General features: G+C 43.9%; 19 pseudogenes; 9 read left to right on the top strand and 10 right to left on the bottom strand.

Moving 5' to 3' along the window:
• Positions 1-100: 100 nt before the first annotated feature.
• Positions 101-219, bottom strand: LOC148267191 (5S ribosomal RNA; annotated as a pseudogene).
• A 350-nt stretch (positions 220-569) lies between these two features.
• LOC148267190 (5S ribosomal RNA) lies at positions 570-687 on the bottom strand (annotated as a pseudogene).
• Positions 688-3,291: 2,604 nt separating this feature from the next.
• Positions 3,292-3,408, bottom strand: LOC148267189 (5S ribosomal RNA; annotated as a pseudogene).
• A 352-nt stretch (positions 3,409-3,760) lies between these two features.
• Positions 3,761-3,879, bottom strand: LOC148267188 (5S ribosomal RNA; annotated as a pseudogene).
• A 205-nt stretch (positions 3,880-4,084) lies between these two features.
• On the bottom strand, positions 4,085-4,203 carry LOC148267187 (5S ribosomal RNA; annotated as a pseudogene).
• Positions 4,204-4,729: 526 nt separating this feature from the next.
• On the bottom strand, positions 4,730-4,848 carry LOC148267186 (5S ribosomal RNA; annotated as a pseudogene).
• A 205-nt stretch (positions 4,849-5,053) lies between these two features.
• LOC148267185 (5S ribosomal RNA) lies at positions 5,054-5,172 on the bottom strand (annotated as a pseudogene).
• Positions 5,173-6,346: 1,174 nt separating this feature from the next.
• On the bottom strand, positions 6,347-6,465 carry LOC148267184 (5S ribosomal RNA; annotated as a pseudogene).
• A 203-nt stretch (positions 6,466-6,668) lies between these two features.
• On the bottom strand, positions 6,669-6,787 carry LOC148267183 (5S ribosomal RNA; annotated as a pseudogene).
• Positions 6,788-6,992: 205 nt separating this feature from the next.
• On the bottom strand, positions 6,993-7,111 carry LOC148267182 (5S ribosomal RNA; annotated as a pseudogene).
• Positions 7,112-10,604: 3,493 nt separating this feature from the next.
• On the top strand, positions 10,605-10,723 carry LOC148267181 (5S ribosomal RNA; annotated as a pseudogene).
• Positions 10,724-13,840: 3,117 nt separating this feature from the next.
• On the top strand, positions 13,841-13,959 carry LOC148267180 (5S ribosomal RNA; annotated as a pseudogene).
• Positions 13,960-14,301: 342 nt separating this feature from the next.
• On the top strand, positions 14,302-14,420 carry LOC148267179 (5S ribosomal RNA; annotated as a pseudogene).
• A 1,259-nt stretch (positions 14,421-15,679) lies between these two features.
• Positions 15,680-15,798, top strand: LOC148267178 (5S ribosomal RNA; annotated as a pseudogene).
• An 816-nt stretch (positions 15,799-16,614) lies between these two features.
• Positions 16,615-16,733, top strand: LOC148267177 (5S ribosomal RNA; annotated as a pseudogene).
• Positions 16,734-17,081: 348 nt separating this feature from the next.
• Positions 17,082-17,200, top strand: LOC148267176 (5S ribosomal RNA; annotated as a pseudogene).
• A 348-nt stretch (positions 17,201-17,548) lies between these two features.
• LOC148267175 (5S ribosomal RNA) lies at positions 17,549-17,667 on the top strand (annotated as a pseudogene).
• A 1,109-nt stretch (positions 17,668-18,776) lies between these two features.
• On the top strand, positions 18,777-18,895 carry LOC148267174 (5S ribosomal RNA; annotated as a pseudogene).
• A 348-nt stretch (positions 18,896-19,243) lies between these two features.
• LOC148267173 (5S ribosomal RNA) lies at positions 19,244-19,362 on the top strand (annotated as a pseudogene).
• Positions 19,363-19,457: the final 95 nt, after the last annotated feature.

The following is a 19,457-nucleotide window of genomic DNA, read 5'->3' as shown; positions in this document are numbered from 1 at the left end:
TTAACAAATATATCCTAGTGCCACGACTCACGTTTGCTAATGAACCTGTAGACCATGGATCCGGTCCTGCATAACGTTTACTGCCTCGTCTGCAAAAAGACAGGTACAACAAGAGGCCTTTCTAGGAGGTCACCCATCCAAGTACTACTCTCGCCCAAGCACACTTAACTACAAAGTTCTGATGGGATCTTGTGAATTAGTGCTGGTATAATTGCACCACTTCCATTATGCATTGCAAATACATATACCCCTTCTCCTTCCCTCACCCCTCCCATCATTTGTTTTACTATGCGTGCACACCACACCTCTGCTTCTAGTTTTAATATATAGCGAAATGCCCTAGGGCCTCGACTAACACCCAGATGAACGTACCACCCGCCGCACCTCTATTTTTGTTATTCTACTAAGTAAGATACTCGTAATAATACTATTATCTTGTAATGGAATATAAATGAATACACGAAAAATACTAAGAAAAATGCCTTGATGCTGCAACTCATGCAGGCAAATGAACTAGTGGACCGTATCTCCCGTGGCGCATAATGTTTAACGCCCCGTCTGCAAAAAGACGACTGCAATAAAAGGACTTTCCAAGAGGTCTCCCATCCTAGTACTACTCTCGCCCAAACACGCTTAACTACAAAATTCGATGGGATCCGATGCATTAGTGCTGGTATGATCGCACCCCTTCTATTCCACGCTGCAAATACATATACCACTTCTCCTTCCCTCTCTCCTCCCATCATTTATTTTATTGTGCGCGCACACTGCACCTATGTTTCTAGTTCTAATATCAAGCAAAATGCCCAAGCATCTCGGCTCATACCCAGATGAATAGACCGCCCGCCACAACTCTATTTTCGTTGTTCTACTATGTAAGATACTCGTAATGACATTCTTATCTCGTGATGGATTATAAATAAATGCATGAAAAATATTAAGCAAAATGTCCCAACGCCGTGACTCACACTAGCAGACTGTGGCTCTGGTCGCGCGTAACATTTAATGCCCCGTCCATAAAAAGACGGGTGGAACACGAGGACTTCGTAAGAGGTCACCCATTCTAGTACTGCTTTCACCATAGCATGCTTAACTGCGGAGTTCGATAGGATCCGGTGCATTAGTGTTGGTATGATCGCACTCATTCCATTTCGTGCTACAAATACATATACCCCTTCTCCTTCCCTCCCCTCTCCTGTCATTTGTTTCGCTGTGCGTGCACACTACACCTCTATTTCTAGTTCTAATATCAAGTGAAATGTCTCGACCCATGCCTAAATAAATGGAACGCCTGTCGTACCTCATTTTTTGTTGTTCTACTATATAAGATGCTCGTAATGATACTCTTATCTTGTGGTGGACTATAAATGAATGCACGAAAAATATTAAGCAAAATATTCTGGTGCCATGACTCACGCCGGTTGACTATGCCTCCTATTGCGCATAACGTTTAACACCCCATCCACAAAAAGACAAGCGCAACACGAGGACTTCCCAGAAGGTCACCCATCCTAGTACTACTCTCACCAAAGCATGCTCAACTACGGAGTTTGATGGGATCTGGTGCATTAGTGCTAGCATGATCGCACCTCTTCTATTTTGCGCTACAAATACATATACCCCTTCTCCCTCCCTCCTCCTCTGTTATTTGTTTCGTTATGCGCGAACACCACACCTCAGCTTATAGTTCTAATATAGAGCAAAATGCTCCAGCACCTCGACTCAAGCCCAGATGAACAGACTACCCGCTGCACCTCGTTTTTCATTATTCTACTATGTAAGATGCTCGTAATGATACTCTTATCACGTGGCGAACTATAAATGAATGCACGAAAAATATGAAGCAAAATGTCTCGATGTCGCGACTCACTCTGGGGGACAATGGCTCTAATGGAGCATAATGTTTAACGTCCCGTTAGCAAAAAGACAAGTGGAACACGAGGACTTTCTAGGAGGTCACCCATCCTAGTACTACTTCCGCCCAAGCACACTCAACTACGAAATTCGATGGGATCCAGTGCATTAGTGCAGGTATGATCGCACCCATTCCATTCCATGCTACAAGTACATATACCCCTTCTCCTTCCCTCCCTCTTCCTCCCCCCATCATTTGTTTTGTTGTGCGCACACACCACACCTCTGTTTCTAGTTATAATATCAAGCGAAATACCCCGACACCTCGACTTACGCCCAGATGAACAGATCACCTACCATACCTCATTTTTCATTTTTATACTATGTAAAATACTCGTAATGACACTCTTATCACGTGGTAGACTATAAATGAATGCACGAAAAATATTAAGTAAAATTTTCAAGCCTCTCGACTCACACCAGCAGACTGTGGCTCCGATCGCAATTAACGTTTAACATCACATCTACAAAAAGACGTGTTCAACATGAGGACTTTCTAGGAGGTCACCCATCGTAGAACTAATCTCGCCTAAGCACAGAGTTCTGATGGGATCTTGTGCATTAGTGTTTGTATGATTGCAACTGTCCCATTCTGTTCTGCAAATACATATAGCTCTTCTCCTTACCTCCCCCCTCCCATCATTTATTTCGCTGTGCAGTCATACCGCATCTCTGCTTCTAGTTCTAATATAGAGCGAAATGCCATGTTGCTTCGACTCACGCCCAGAAGAACGGAGGCCCATTGTGCCTCTTTTTTCGTTGTTCTACTATGTAAGACTCTCGTAATGAGACTCTTATCACGTGGTGTACTATAAATAAATGCACGTAAAATATTAAGTAAAATGTTTCAACATCGCTACTCATGCCGGCAGACTGTGGCTCCAATCGTGCGTAACGTTTGACGCCTCGTCTGTAAAAAGATGGGTCCAACATGAGGACTTCCTAGGAGGTCACCCATCCTAGTACTGCTGTCACCCAAGCATGCTTAACTACAAAGTTCGATGGGATCTGGTGTATTAGTGCTAGTATGATTGATCCCCTTCCATTCTGCGCTGCAAATACATATATCACTTCTCCTTCCCTCCCACCACCCGTCATTTTTTTCGCTGTGCGCACACACCACTCCTCTGTTTATAGTTCCAATATCAAGCAAAATGCCCCGATGCCTCGACTCACGCCCAAAAGAAAGGACCGCCTGCCGTACCTCATTTTTTTTTATTTTAATATGTAAGATGCCCGTAATGACACTCTTATCACGTGGTAGACTGCAAATAAATGTACGAAAAAATAGTAAGCAAAATTTTCTAGTGACGTGACTCACGCCAGCAGATTGTGGCTCCGATCATGTGTATTGTTTTACGCCCCATTTGCAAAAAGATAGTGCAACACGAGGACTTCTTAGGAGGTTACCATCCTAGTACTACTCTCGCCCAAGCGTGCTTAACTACATAGTTCGATGGGATCCGGTGCATTAGTGCTGGTATGATCGCACCCTTTCTATTCCAGATTGCAAATACATATACCCCCTTCTCTTTTCCTCTCCTCTCCCATCATTATTTTCATTGTGCGCGCACATTGCATCTCTGTTTCTAGTTCTAATATCAAGTAAAATGCCCCGGTGCCTCGACTCATGCCCAGATTAAAGGACCACCCGCCATACCTTTTTTTGTTCATTGTTCTACTATGTAAGATGCTCATAATGACTCTCTTATCACGTGGTGATTATAAATGAGCGTGCAGAAAAAAGTAAGCAAAATGCTCCGATGCGACGACTCACGCCGACCAATAAACAAGCGAACTATAACTCCGGTCGCACGTAACGTTTAACGCCCTGTTCATAAAAAGATGGGTGCAACACGAGAATTTCTAAAGAGGTCACCCATCCTAGTACTACGCTCGCCCAAGCACACTTAACTACGGGGTTCTGATGGGATCCGGTACATTAGTGCTAGTATGATCGCACCCGTTTCATTTCGCGCTACAAATACATAAACTCCTTCTCCTTTCCTCCCCCCTCCCGTCATTTGTTTCCTTGTGCCTGCACACTGCACCTCTGCTTCTCGTTCTAATATCAAGTAAAATGCCCCAGTGCCTTGACTCACATTTGTGAATAAACTAGCGGACCATAGTTTTAGTTGCGCGTAACGTCTAACGCCCCATCTGCAAAAAATGGGTGCAACACGAGGATTTCCTAGGAGGTCACCACTCTTAGTACTGCTCTCGCCCAAACACAATTAACTGCGGAGTTCTGATAGGATCTGGTGCATTAGTGCTGGTATGATCACACCCATTTCATTATGCATTGTAAATACATACACTCCTTCTCCTTCCCTCCCACCTCCCGTCATTTGTTTCTTTGTGCGTGCATACTGCACCTTTATTTATCGTTCTAATATCAAGTAAAATTTCTCGACGCCTTGACTCATATTTGCGAATAAACCAACGGACCATAATTCCAGTCGCTCATAATGTCGAATGCCCCATCTACAAAAAAATGGGTGCAACACAAGAACTTCCAAGGAGGTCACCTATCCTAGTACTACTCTAGCTGAAGCACACTTAACTACGATGTTCTCTGGGGATCCGGTGCATAAGCGCTGATATGATCACACCAATTTCATTCTGCGCTACAAATATATACACTCATTCTCCTTCCCTCCATTATCCCGTCATTTGTTTTCTTATGCGTGTACACTGCACCTTTGCTTCTCCTTCTAATATCAAGTAAAATGCCCCAGAACTTGACTCACATTTATGACCAGCGGACCATAGTTCCAATCGCGCGTAACGTTGAATGCCCCATCTGCAAAAACAATAGGTGCAACACGAGGATTTTCCAGGAGGTCACCCATCCTAGTACTACTCTCGTCCAATCACACTTAACTGCGGAGTTCTGATGGGATCCGGTGCATTAGTGTTGGAATGATAACACAAATTTCATTTTGCACTTCAAGTACATACATTCCTCCTCTTCCCTCCCCCCTCCTGTCATTTGTTTCCTTGTGCATGCACACTGCACTTCTGCTTCTCGTTCTAATATCAAGTAAAATGATCCGACGCCATGACTCACATTTGTGAACAAACCAGCGGACCATAGTTCCAGTTGCGCATAACGTCGAACGCCCCATTTGCAAAAAAATGGGAGCAACACGAGGACTTCCCAAGAGGTCACCCATCCTAGTACTACTCTCCCCCAAGCACACTTAACTGTGTAGTTCTGATGGGATCAGGTACATTAGTGCAGGTATGATCGCACCCATTTCATTTTGCGCTGCAAATAGAAACACTTCTTTTCCTTCCCTCCCCCTTTGCGTTATTTATTTCCTTGTGCGTGCATACTGCACCTCTACTTCGCGTTCTAATATCAAGTAAAATGCCCCGGTGCCTTGAGTCACATTTGCGAATAAATCAGCAGATCATAGTTCCAGTCGCGCGTAACATCGAACGCCACATATGTAAAAAAATGGGTGCAACAGGAGGACTTCCCAAGAGGTCACCGATCCTAGTACTACTCTCACCCAAGCACACTTAACTGTGGAGTTCTGATGGGATTCGGTGCATTAATGCTGCTATGATTGCACTAGTTTCATCACGCACTGCATATAGATACAATCCTTCTCCTCCCTCCCCTTCCCGTCATTTGTTTCCTTGTGCGTGCATACTGCACCTCTGTTTTTCCTTCTAATATCAAGTAAAATGCCCTAGTGCCTTAACTTACATTTGCGAATAAACCAGCGGACCATAGTTCCAGTCACGCACAACGTCGAATGCCCTATTTGTAAATAAATAGGTACAACAAGGGGATTTCCCAAGAGCTCACCCATCCTAGTACTACTCTCACTCATGAACTCTTAATTGCAGAGTTCTGATGGGATCCGATGCATTAGTGTTGGTATGATCGCAACTGTTTCATTCTGCGTTATAAATACATACACTCCTTCTCCTTCCCTCCTCCCTCTCATCATTTGTTTCCTTGTACGTGCACACTGCACCTCTGCTTCTCATTCTAATATCAAGTAAAATGCCCTGACGCCTTGATTCGTATTTGCGAATAAACCAGTAGACCATAGTTCTAGTCGCGCATAACGTCGAATGCTCCATCTACAAAAAAACAAGTGTGACACAAGGACTTCCTAGGAGGTCACCCATCCTAGTACTACTCTCGCTCAAGCACAGTTAACTGCGGAGTTTTGATCAAATCTGGTGCATTAGTGCTTGTATGATCGCACCCATTTCATTCCGCGATGCAATTACATCCTTCTTCTTCCCTCCCCCATCTTGTTATTTGTTTCCTTCTGCATGCACATTGCACCTGTACTTCTCGTTCTAATATCAAGTAAAATGTCCCGACGCCTTTATTCAAATTTATGAATAAAACAGCGGACCATAGTTCCAGTCGCGTAAAACGTCAAATGGGACATCTGCAAAAAAATACGTGCAACACGAGAACTTCCTAGGTGGTCACCCATCCTAGTACTGCTCTCGCCCAAGCACTCTTAATTGCGTAGTTTTGATGGGATCTGGTGCATAGGTGTTGGTATGATCGCACTCGTTTCATTACCCACTGCAAATACTTACACTCCTTCTCTTCCCCCCCCTCCCGTCATTGTTTTTCTTGTGCGTGCACACTGCACCTCTGCTTCTCATTCTAATATCAAGTAAAATGCCCCGGTGCTTTGATTAACATTTGTGAATAAACCAGCGGACCATAGTTCCAGTTGCGCGTAACGTCGAACACCTCATCTGCAAAAAAATAGGTGAAACACGAGAACTTCTCAGGAGGCCACCCATCCTAGTACTACTCTCGCCCAAACACACTTAACTGTGGAGTTCTGATGAGATCCGGTGCATTAGTGCTAGTACGATCGCAGCCATTTCATTACGCGTTGCAAATACATACACTCCTTCTACTTCCCTCCCTCTCTGGTCATTTGTTTCCTTGTGCGTGTACACTGCACCTCTTTTTCTCATTTTAATATCAAGTAAAATGCCCCAGTGCCTTGACTCACATGTGCGAATAAACCAGCGGACCATAGTTCAAGTCGCGCGTAACGTCGAACGCCCCATCTGCAAAAAAATTGGTGAAACACGAGAACTTCCTAGGTGGCCACCCATCCTATTACTACTCTCGCCCAAACACACTTAACTGTGGAGTTCTGATGAGATCCGGTGCATTAGTATTGGTACGATTGCACCAATTTTATTACGCGTTGCAAATACATACACTCCTTCTACTTCCCTCCCCCTCCTATCATTTGTTTCCTTGTAAGTGCACACTGCACCTCTACTTCTCGTTATAATATCAAGTAAAATGCTCCGGTGCCTTAACTCACATTTGCAAATAAACCAGCGGACCATAGTTCCAGTCGCGCGTAACGTTTATTATCTCGTGTGCAAAAAAAAAAAAGGTGTAACACGAGGACTTTCCAAGAGATCAGCCATCTTAGTACTACTCTCACCAAAGGACAATTAACTGCATAGTTCTTATGGAATTCAGTGTATTAGTGTTGGTCTAATCGCACCCGTCCCATTTCGACGCTACAACTGCATGTGCCCCTTCTCGTTCCCCCCCCCCCTTTCCCATCATTTGTTTCACCGATTCATTCGCAAACGTGAGTCATGGCGTCGGGGCATTTTGATTAAATTTTTTTGTGTATTCAATTAAAACCCATCATGTAATAAGAGTGTTGTTATGAATATCTTACATAATTGAACAACGAAAACAAAGATGCGGTGGATGATTCGTTCATACGGGCATGAGTCGAGGCACCGGCACATTTTGCTTGATATTAGAACTAGAAACAAATGTGCAGTGTGCGTGCACAGCGAAATAAATGACAAGAGGGGGGAGGGAAGGAGAAGGGATATATATATTTAAAGCACGAATTAGAATATGTTTGATCATACCAGCACTAATTCACTGGATCTCATCAAAACTCTGCAGTTAAGCGTGCTTGAGCAGGAGTAGTACTAGGATGGGTGACCTCTTGGAAAGTCCTCGTGTTGCACCCTTCTTTTCGCAGAAAGGGCGTTAAATGTTACGCGGGACCGGAGCAACAGTCCGTCGATTCGTTTGCAAATGTGAGTCACGACGCCAGAGCATTTTTCTTAATATTATTCGTGCATTCAATTATAACCCACCACATGATAAGAGTGTTATTACGAGTATCTCACAGAGTAGAACAATGAAAATAGATGTGCGGCGGGCAACCCATTCATCTGGGCATGAGTCAAGGCGCTAGGGCATTTTGTTTGATATTAAAACTAGAAATAGAGGTGAGATGTGCGTGTACAGTAATACAAATGATCAGAGGGGGGCAGGAAGTCGAAATAGCACATGCATTTGTAGCGGGGAATGCGACGGGCACGATTAGTCCAGCACTAATGCACTAAATCCCATAAGAACTGTGGAGTTAAGTGTCCTTGGAATCCCATTAAATCCTCGTGTTGTACCCATCTTCTTTCGGATAGAGCGTTAAACATTACGCGCCACTGGAGATGCGGTCTACCGGTTCATTTGCCGACGTGAGTCTTGGTGCCATGGCATTTTGATTCATATTTTTCGTGCATTCATTTATGGTCCACCATGTGATAAGAGTGTCATTACGAGCAGCTTAGATAGCAGAATAGAAAAAAACGAGGTGTCGCAGACAATCCATTTATCTAGGCGCGAGTCGAGCTACTTGAGCATTTTTCTTGATATTAGAATTAGAAACAAAGGTGGGGTTGTCCGTATAGTGAGAAAAATGACGAGAGGAGAGAGGGAAAAAGAAGGGGTATATTTATTTGCAGTGCGAAATGGAACAAGTATGATCATACCAGCACTAATTCACAAGATCTCATCAAAACTCCGCAGCTAAGTGTTTTTGGGCGAGAGTAGTACTAGGATGGGTGACTTCCTGGGAAGTTCTCGTGTTGCACCCTTTTTTTTACAGACAGGGCGTTAAATTTTTCACAAGACCGAAGCGACGATCCGCTAGTTCATTTGCAAACGTGAGTCACGGCGCCGGGGTATTTTGCTTAATATTTTTTGTGCATTCTATTAAAGCCCATCACATGATAAGAATGTTATCACGAGTATCTTACATAATAGAACAACCAAAACAGAGGTGCGGTGGGCGATCCGTTTATATGGGCATGAGTCGAGGCGCTAGGGCATTTTGCTTGATATTAGAACTAGAAGTAGAGGTGAGGTGTGCGCGCACAGCAAAACAAATGACGGAGGGGGGAGGGAAGGAGAAGGGGCACATGCACTTTTAGTGCAAATGGGACGGCTGTGATAATACCAGCACTAATGCACCGAATCCCATAAGAATTCTGCAATTAAGTGTCCTTGGGTGAGAGTAGTACTAAAATGGTCGACCTCTTGGAAAGTCCTCGTGTTGCACCTATTTTTGTGCAAACAAGGAAATAAACGTTACGCGCGACAAGAACCACGGTCTGTTGGTTCATTCGTAAACGTGAGTCGCGACATCAGAGCATTTTGTTTAATATTTTTCATGCATTCAATTAAATCCCATCACGTGATAAGAGTGTTATTACGAGTATCTTACATAGTAGAACAACAAAAATAGAAGTGCGGTGGGCGATCAATTTATATGGGCATGAGTCGAGGCGCCGGGGCATTTTACTTGATATTAGAACTAGAAGCAGAGGTGAGGTGTGCGCGTACAGTGAAACAAATAACGGGAGGGGGAAGGGAAGGAGAAGGGGCACATGCATTTGTAGCGCAGAATGGGACGGGTGCGATCAGACCAGCACTAATGCACCGAATCCCATAAGAACTCTACGGTTAAGTGTCCTTTGCTGAGAGTAGTACTAGGATTGTTGACCTCTTAGAAAGTCCTCGTGTTACACCTATTCTTTTGCACAGAGGCAATAAGTTGACCTCTTGGAAAGTCATCGTGTTGCACCCTTCTTTTTCCATACGAGGCAATAAACGTTACGCGCGACCAGAACCACAGTCCGTTAGTTCATTTGCAAACATGAGTCACAGCGTGAGGGCATTTTGCTTAACATTTTTCGTGCATTAATTTATAGTCCACCACATTATAAGATTGTTATTACGAGCATCTTATTTAATAGAACAACTAAAAATGAGGTACGGTGGGCAGTCCGTTCATCTGGGCATGAGTCGAGCTGCCGGGGCATTTCACTTGATATTAAAATTAGAAGAAGAGGTGCGAGGTGCGCGCACAGCAAAAAAAATCATAGCAAGGGGAAGGGAAGGAGAAGGGGTATATGTATTTGCAGCGCAAAACGGAATAGGTACGATCATATCAGCACTAATTCACCGAATCCCATCAGAACTCCGCAGTTAAGCATTTTTGGGCGAGAGTAGCACTAGGATGAGTGACTTCCTGGGAAGTCCTCGTGTTGCACCATTTTTTTTACATATAGGGTGTTAAACGTTGCACTTGGCATCGGGATATTTTGCTTAATATTTTTTGTGCATTCAATTAAAACCCATCACGTGATAAGAATATTATTACGAGTATCTTACATAGTAGAACAACAAAAATAGAGGTGCGACGGGCGATCCGTTCATATGGGCATGAGTCGACACGTCGGGGAATTTCTTTTGATATTAGAACTACAAGCAGAGGTGAGGTGTGCGCGCACAACGAAACAAATGACAATATGGGGAAGGAAGGAGAAGGGATATATGTATTTGCTGCGCGAACTGGAACATGTGCAATAATACCAACACTAATTCAACGAATCCCATCAGAACTTCGCAGTTAAGCGTGCTTGGGTGAGAGTAGTACTAATATGGGTGACTTCCTAGGAAGTTCTCGTATTGCACCTGTTGTTTTACGGATGGGAAATTAAATGTTACGTGAGACCGGAGCGACGGTTCGCTGATTCATTCGCAAACGTGAGTCACGGCGCCAGGGCATTTTGCTTAATATTTTTTGTGCTTTCAATTAAAGCCCATCATGTGATAAGAGTGTTATTATGAGTATCTTACATTGTAGAACAGCGAAAACAGAGGTGCGGCAGGCGATCTGTTCATATGGGCATGAGTTGAGACGCTAGAGCATTTCGCTTGATATTAGAACTAGAAGCAGAGGTGAGGTGTGCGCGTACAACGAAACAAATGACGGGAGGGGGGAGGCAAGGAGAAGAGGTATATGTATTTCTTGCATAAATTAGAACCGATGCGACAATACCAGCACTAATTCACTGAATCCCATCAGAATTCTACAGTTAAGTGTGCTTGGGCGAGAGTAGTTCTAAGATGGGTGACTTATTAGGAAGTTCTCGTATTGCACCCATCTTTTTACAGACGGGGCATTAAACATTACGCGAGACCGGATCGATGGTCTGCCGGTTCATTCGCAAACGTGAGTCACGGCATTAGGGCATTTTGCTTAATATTTTTCATGCATTCAATTAAAGCCGATCACGTGATAAGAGTGTTATTACGAGTATCTTACATAGTAGAACAACGAAAACAGAGATGCGGTGGGCGATCCGTTCATATGTATATGAGTCGAGGCGCTTGGGCAGTTTGCTTGATATTAGAACTAGAAGCAGAGGTGAGGTGTGCACGTACAACGAAATAAATGATGGGAGGGGGGAGGGAACGAGAAGGGGCACATGCATTTGTAGCGCAGATTTTGATGGGTGCGATCAGACCAGCACTGATGCACCGAATCCCATAAGAACTCTGCAGTTAAGTGTCATTTGGTGAGAGTAGTACTAAGATGGTTGACCTCTTGAAAATTCCTCGTGTTGCACCTATTTCTTTGCACACGAAGAATTAAACATTACACGCGACAGGAACCATGGTCCGTCGGTTCATTCGCAAACGTGAGTCTCGGTGTCAGGGCATTTTACTTAATATTTTTTGTGCATTCATTTATAGTCCACCACGTTATAAGAGTCTCATTACGAGCATCTTACATTGTATAACAACAAAAAATGAGGTGCAGTGGGCAATCATTTTATCTGAGCATGAGTCGAGCTGCCAGGGCATTTTGCTTGATATTAAAAATAGAAGCAGAGGTGTGGGGTGCGCGCACAGCAAAAAAAATGACGGGAATGAGGAGGGAAGGGGAAGGGGTATATGTATTTACAGCAAAAAATGGAACTGATGCGATCATACCAGCACTAATTCACCAGATCCCATCAGAACTCCACAGTTAAGCATTTTTTAGCGAGAGTAGTACTAGGATGGGTGATCTCTTGGGAAGTTCTCATGTTGCACCCTTCTTTTTGTAGACGGAGTGTTAAATGTTATGCGGGACCAGAGCGACGGTCAGCCAGTTCATTCGCAAACGTGAGTCACAGCGCTAGGGCATTTTGCTTAATATTTTTTGTGCATTCAATTAAAACCCATCACGTGATAAGAGTGTTATTACGAGTATCTTACATAGTAAAACAACGAAAAGAGAAGTGTGGCAGGCAATCCATTCATATGGGCATGAGTGAAGGCGCTAGGGTATTTTGCTTGATATTAGAACTAAAAGCAGAGGCGAGGTGCACGCACAGCGAAACAAATGACAAGAGGGGAGAGCGAAGGAAAAAAGGTATATATATTTGCGACACAAACTAAAATGTTTGTGATCGTACCAGCACTAGTTCACTGGATCTCATCAGAACTACACAGTTTAGCGTGCTTGGACGAGAGTAGTACTAGGATGGGTAACCTCCTGGGAAGTCCTCGTATTGTACCAATCTTTTTACAGACAGGGTGTTAAACGTTACGCGGGACCGGAGCGACGATCCGCTGATTCATTCATAAACGTGAGTCACGGCGCTAGAGCATTTTTGCTTAATATTTTTTGTGCATTCAATTAAAACCCATCACGTGATAAAAGTGTTATTACAAGTATCTTACATAATAGAACAACGAAAACAAAGGTGCGGCGGGTGTTTCATTCATATGGGCATGAGTCGAGGCACCGGGGAATTTTGTTTGATATTAAAACTAGAAGCAGAGGTGAGGTACGTGCACAGCGAAACAAATGACGGCAGGGGAATAGGAAGGAGAAGGAGAATATTTATTTACGGCGCAAACAGAAAAAGGTGCGATCATACCGTCACTACTTCACCGATCCCATGAGAACTCCGTAGCTAAATGTGCTTGGGCGAGAGTAGTACTATGATGGGTGACCTTCGAAGAAGTTCTCGTTTTGCAACCTTCTTTTTACAAACAGAACATTAAATGTTACGCGGGACCGGGCGATGGTCCGCCGGTTCATTAACAAATGTGAGTCACGGCATCAGGGCATGTTGCTTAATATTTTTTGCGCATTCAATTAAAGTCCATCACGTGATGAGAGTGTCACTGTGAGAATTTTAAATAATATAACAACAAAAAATGAGGCGCGGCTGGCGATCTATTCATATGGGCATGAGTAAAGGCGCCGGGGCATTTCGGTTGATATTAGAATTAGAAGCAGAGGTGAGGTGCGCGCTCAGAGAAAAAAATGACGGGAGGGGAGAGTGAAGGAGAAGGGGTATATGTATTTGCGGCGCAAACCAGAACGGGTGCGTTCAAACCAGCACTAGTTCCTAGATCCCATCAGAACTCCGCAGTTAAGCGCACTTGGGCGAGTGTAGTACTAGGATGGGTGACCTCTTAGGAAATCTTTGTGTTACACCCTTCATTTTACAGACGGGGCATTAAACGTTACACGGGACTTGAGCGACAGTCCATCGGTTCAATCGTAAATGTGAGTCGAGGCGCCGGGGCATTTTGCATAATATTTTTTGCGCATTCAATTATAGTCCATCTCGTGATAGGAGTGTCACTATGAGCATCTTAAATAAAATAACAATGAAAAATGAGTTGCGATGGGCTATCCATTCATATGGGCATATGTCAAGGCACTGGGGCATTTCACTTAATATTAGAACTAAAAACAGAGATGAGATATATGTAAGGGATATATGTATTCATGGTGCAAACTAGAATGGGTGCGATCATACAAGCACTAGTTCATCGGATCCCATCAGAACTCCGTAGTTAAGCATGCTTGGGCTAGTTTAGTACTATAATGGGTGACCTCTTAAGAAGTCCTTGTGTTGCATCCTTCTTTTTGCAGACGAAGTGTTAAATATTATGTGGGACCGGAGTGATGGTCTGTCGGTTCATTTGCAAATGTGAGTCACAGTGCCAAGGCATTTTGCTTAATTTTTTTGCATATATAATTAAAGTAGACCACGTAATAAGAGTGTCATTGCGAGCATCTTAAATAGTAGAAAAAAAACGAGGTGCGACGGGCAATTCGTTCATATGGGCATAAGTCGAAACTCTGGGGCATTTCTCTTGATATTAGAACTAAAAGAAAAAGTGAGGTGCACGACAACAAAATAAATGATGAGAGGGGAGAGTGAAGGAGAAGGACTATATGTATTTGCGGCACAAACTTGAACGGGTGCGATCATACCAGCACTTGTTCACCGGATCCCATCAGAACTCCGCAATTAAGGGTGTTTGGGCGAGAGTAGTACTAAGTTGGGTGATCTCCTGAAAAGTTCTTGTGTTGCACCCTTCTTTTTGCAGACGGGGCATTAAACATTCAACAAGACCGAAACGATAGTCTGTTGGTACATTTGCAAATGTGAGTCACAGCACCGGGGCATTTTGCTTAATATTTTTTCAGCATTCAATTAAAGCCCATCACGTGATAAGAGTGTCATTGCGAGCATCTTAAATAATAGAATAATGAAAAACGAGGTACAGTGAGCGATCCGTTCATATGGGCATGAGTCGAGGTGCTGGGGCATTTTGTTTGATATTAGAACTAGAAGAAGAGGTGAGGTGCGCGCACAGCAAAAAAAATGACAAGAGGAGAGAGGGAAGACGAAGGGCTATATGTATTTGCAGTGCAAACTGGAACATGTCCCATCACAACAGCACTAGTTTTCTAGATCCCATTAGAACTCCGCAGTTAATAGTGCCTGTGCGAGAGTAGTACTAGGATGGGTGACCTCTTTGGAAGGAGAAGGAGTGTATATATTTGGGTGTGAGTCGAGCTGCCCGGGGCATTTTTCCTGAAATTAGAATTAGAAGAAGAGGTCCGAGGTGTGCGCACAACAAAAAAAGCGACGAGAGGGGGGAGAGAAGGAAAATGGGTACATGTATTTGTAGTGCGAAATAGAACGGGTGCGATCATACCAGCACTAATTCACCAGATCCCATCAGAACTCCGCAGTTTAGTATTTTTGGGTGATAGTAGTATAAGAATGGGTGACCTCCTGGGAAGTCCTCATATTGCACCTATTTTTTTACAGATGGGGCGTTGGACGTTACGCGCAATTGGAACTATGGTCCGCTGGTTTATTCGAAAATGTGAGTCAAGGCATCAGGGCATTTTACTTGATATTAGAACGAGAAGCAGAGGTGCAGTGTACACGCACAAGGAAGCAAATGACGGGAGGGGGGAGGGAAATGAGAAGGAGTGTATATATTTACAGCGTGGAATAAAATGATTGTGAGCATAGCAATACTAACAAACCAAATCCCATCAGAACTCCGCATGTAAGTGTACTTGGACTAGAGTAATACTAGGATGGGTGACCTCCTGGGAAGTTCTCGTGTTGCGCCTATTTTTTTACAGATAGGGCGTTCGATGTTACGCGCGACTGGAATTATGGTCCGCTGATTTATTCGCAAATGTGAGTCAAGGCAATGGGGCATTTTACTTGATATTAGAATGAGAAGCAGAGGTGCAGTGTGCACGCATAAGGAAACAAATGACGAGGGGGGGCGAGGAGAAGGAGTGTATGTATTTGCAGCGCATAATGAAAAGGGTGCGATCATACCAGCACTAATGCACCGGATCCCATTAGAACTCTATAGTTAAGTGTGTTTGGACAAGAGTAATACTAGGATGGGTGATCTCTTGGAAAGTACTCGTGTTGCACCCTTCATTTTGTAGATGGAGCGTTAAATGTTACACGGGATCAAAGCAACGGTCCACTAGTTCATTTGCAAATGTGAGTCACGATGCTAGGACATTTTGCTTAATATTTTTTGTGCATTCAATTAAAGTACATCACGTGTTGAGAGTGTCATTACGAGTATCTTACATAGTAGAATAAATAAAAAGGAGGTGCGGCAGGTGTTCCGTTCATATAGACATGAGTCGAGGCACCGGGGCATTTCGCTCGATATTAGAATTAGAAGCAGATGTGAGTTATGCGCACAGCAAAATAAATGATGGGAAGGGAGAGGGAAGGGGAAGGGGTATATGTATTTACGGTGCAAACCGGAACGATTGCGATCATACCAGTACTAATTCACCGGATCCCATCATAACTGCGCAGTCAAGTGTGTTTGGGCAAGAGTAGTACTAGGATGCGTAACCTCCTGGGAAGTTCTCGTGTTGCACCCTTTTTTTCTGCAAATGGGGCGATAAATGTTATGCGGGACTGGAGCGACGGTCCACTGGTTCATTTGCAAACATGAGCCACGGCACCGGGGCATTTTGTTTAATATTTTTTGCCTATTCAATTAAAACACATCACGTGATAAGAGTGTCATTGCGAGCACCTTCCATAAAAAAACAACAAAAAATGAGGTGCGATGGACGATCCGTTCATATGGGCATGAGTTGAGGCACCGGGGCATTTTTCTTAATATTAGAATTAGATGCAGAGGTGAGGTGCGCGCACAGCGAAACAAATGACAGAAGGGGAGAGGGAATGAGAAGAGGTATATGTACTTGCGGCGCAAACTAGAACGGGTGCAATCATACCTGCACTAGTTCACCGAATCCCATCAGAACTCTACAGTTAAGCATGCTTGGGAGAGAGTAGTACTAGGATGGGTGATCTCCTGGGAAGTCCTCGTGTTGCACCATTCTTTTTGCAGACAGGGCGTTAAACATTCAAGGGGACCAGAGCGATGGTCCGTTAGTTCATTTGCAAACGTGAGTTACAGCACCAAGGCATTTTACTTAATATTTTTTCAGTATTCAATTAAAGCTCATCATGTGATAAGAGTGTCATTGCGAGCATCTTAAAAAGTAGAACAACGAAAAATGAGAGGCGGCGAGCGATCTATTCATATGGGCATGAATTGAGGTATTGGGGCATTTCGCTTAATATTAGAACTACAAGAAGAGGTGAGGTGCATGAACAATGTAATAAATGACGGGAAGGGAGAGTGAAGGAGAAGGGGTATATGTATTTGCAGCGCAAACAAGAACTTGTGCGATGATACCAGCACTAGTTAACCAGATCCCATCAGAACTCCGCAGTTAAACGTGCTTGGGCAAGAGTAGTACTAGGATGGGTGATCTCCTGGGAAGTCCTCGTGTTGCATCCTTCTTTTTGCAGAGGGAGCGTTAAACATTACACGAGACTAGAGCAGCAGTCCGCCGATTCATTTGGAAACATGAGTCACGGCACAGGGGTATTTTGCTTAATATTTTTTTAACACTCAATTGAAGCCCATCATATGATAGTTATATCATTACGAGCATCTTAAAATGTAGAACAACAAAAAATGAGGTGCGGGGGGTGATCCATTTGTATGGGGATGTGTCGAAGCGTCGGGGCATTTTGGTTGATATTAGAACTAAAAGGAGAGATGAGGTGCGCACATAGTGAAACAAATGATGGCAGGGGAGAGGAATAGAGAAGGGGCATATGTATTTGCGGCGCAAGTAAAAAAGGGTGCGATCATACCAGTAATAATTCACTGGATCCCATCAGAACTCTGCAGTTATGCGTGCTTGGGCGAGAGTAGTACTAGGATTGGTGACCTCCTGATAAGTCCTTGTGTTGCACCCTTCTTACAAAAAATGAGGTACGGTGGGCGATCCATTCATATGGGCACAAGTCGAGGAACCGAGGTATTTTGCTTGATATTAGAACTGAAGCAGATGTGAAGTGCGTGCACAGAGAAACAAATGACGGGATGGGAGAGTGAAGGAGAAGGGGTATATGTATTTGCCGCGTAAACTAAAACGGGTGCGATCATACCAACACAAGTTCACCGGATCCCATCAAACTCCGCAGTTAAGTGTGCATGGGAGAGAGTAGTACTAGGATGGAAGACCTCCTAGGAAGACCTCGTGTTGCACAAGTCTTTTTGCAAACAGGGTGTTAAAAATTATGTGGGACTAGAGTGACGGTTAGCAGGTTCATTCGCAAATGTGAGTCACAGCGCCGGAGTATTTTGCTTAATATTTTTTGCGCATTCAATTAAAACCCATCACCTGATAAGAGTGTCATTGCGAGCACCTTACATAATAGAACTACAAAAAATGAGGTGTGGTGGGCTATCCGTTCATATGGGCATGAGTCAAGGAACCTGGTTATTTCGCTTAATATTAGAACTAGAAGAAGAGGTGAGGTGCATGCACAGCGAATCAAATGACGGGAGGGGAGAGGGAAGGAGAAGGGGCATATGTATTTGCGGCGCAAACAAGAAAGGGTGGGATCATACCAATGCTAGTTCACTGGATCCCATCAGAACTCTGCAGTTATGTGTGCTTGGGCGAGAGTAGTACTAGGATGGGTGACCTCCTAGGAAGCCCTTGTGTTGCATCCTTCTTTTTACAGACTGAGCGTTAAATGTTATGCGGGATTGGAGCGACGGTCCGCCAGTTCATTCGCAAATGTGAGTAACTGAGCCGGGGCATTTTGTTTAATATTTTTTATGCATTAAATTAGAGCCCATCACATGATATGAGTGTCTTTGCGAGCATATTACATAGTAGAACAACAAAAAACAAGGTACAGAGCTATCTGTTCATATGGACATGAGTCGAGGTGTTGGGGTATTTCGCTTGATATTAGAATTAGATGCAGATGTGAGGTGCGCGCATAGCGAAACATATGATGGGAGGGGAGAGGGAAGGAGAAGGGGTATATGTACTTACGGCGCAAACTAGAATGGGTGTGATCATACCAGAACTAGTTCACCAGATCCCATTAGATCTCTGCAGTTAAGCGTGCTTGGGGGAGAGTAGTACTAGGATGGGTGATCTCCTGGGAAGTTCTCGTGTTGCACCCTTCTTTTTGTAGACGGAGGGTTAAACGTTATACGAGACTGGAGTGACGGTCCGCCGATTCGTTTGAAAATGTGAGCCACGGCACCGGGGCATTTTGCTTAATATTTTTCCAACATTCAATTAAAGCCCATCACATGGTAATAGTATCATTGCGAGCATATTAAATAGTAGAACAACAAAAAACGAGAGGCGGCGGGTGATCCGTTCATATGGGCGTTAGTCGAGGTGCTGGGGCATTTCGCTTGATATTAGAACTAGAAGAAGAGGTGAGGTGCACGCACGCAGTAGTAAATGACGGGAGGGGAGAGTGAAGGATAAGGGGTATATGTATTTGTAGCACAAACAAGAACAGGTGTGATCATACCAACACTAGTTAACCAGATCCCATCAGAACTCTATAGTTAAACGTGCTTGGGTGAGAGTAGTACTAGTATGGGTGATCTCCTAGGAAGTCCTTGTGTTGCACCCTTATTTTTCCAGACGGATCGTTAAACGTTACACGAGACCGGAGCGACGGTCCACCGGTTCTCTTGTAAACATGAGTAATGGCATCGGGGTATTTTG

Source organism: Carica papaya, chromosome 3 (assembly GCF_054855325.1).
Source record: "Carica papaya isolate Zhongbai chromosome 3, ASM5485532v1, whole genome shotgun sequence".
NCBI lineage: Eukaryota > Viridiplantae > Streptophyta > Magnoliopsida > Brassicales > Caricaceae > Carica > Carica papaya.
The sequence above is the reverse complement of the archived record's forward strand: the minus strand, read 5'-3'. Positions and strand labels throughout refer to the sequence as shown.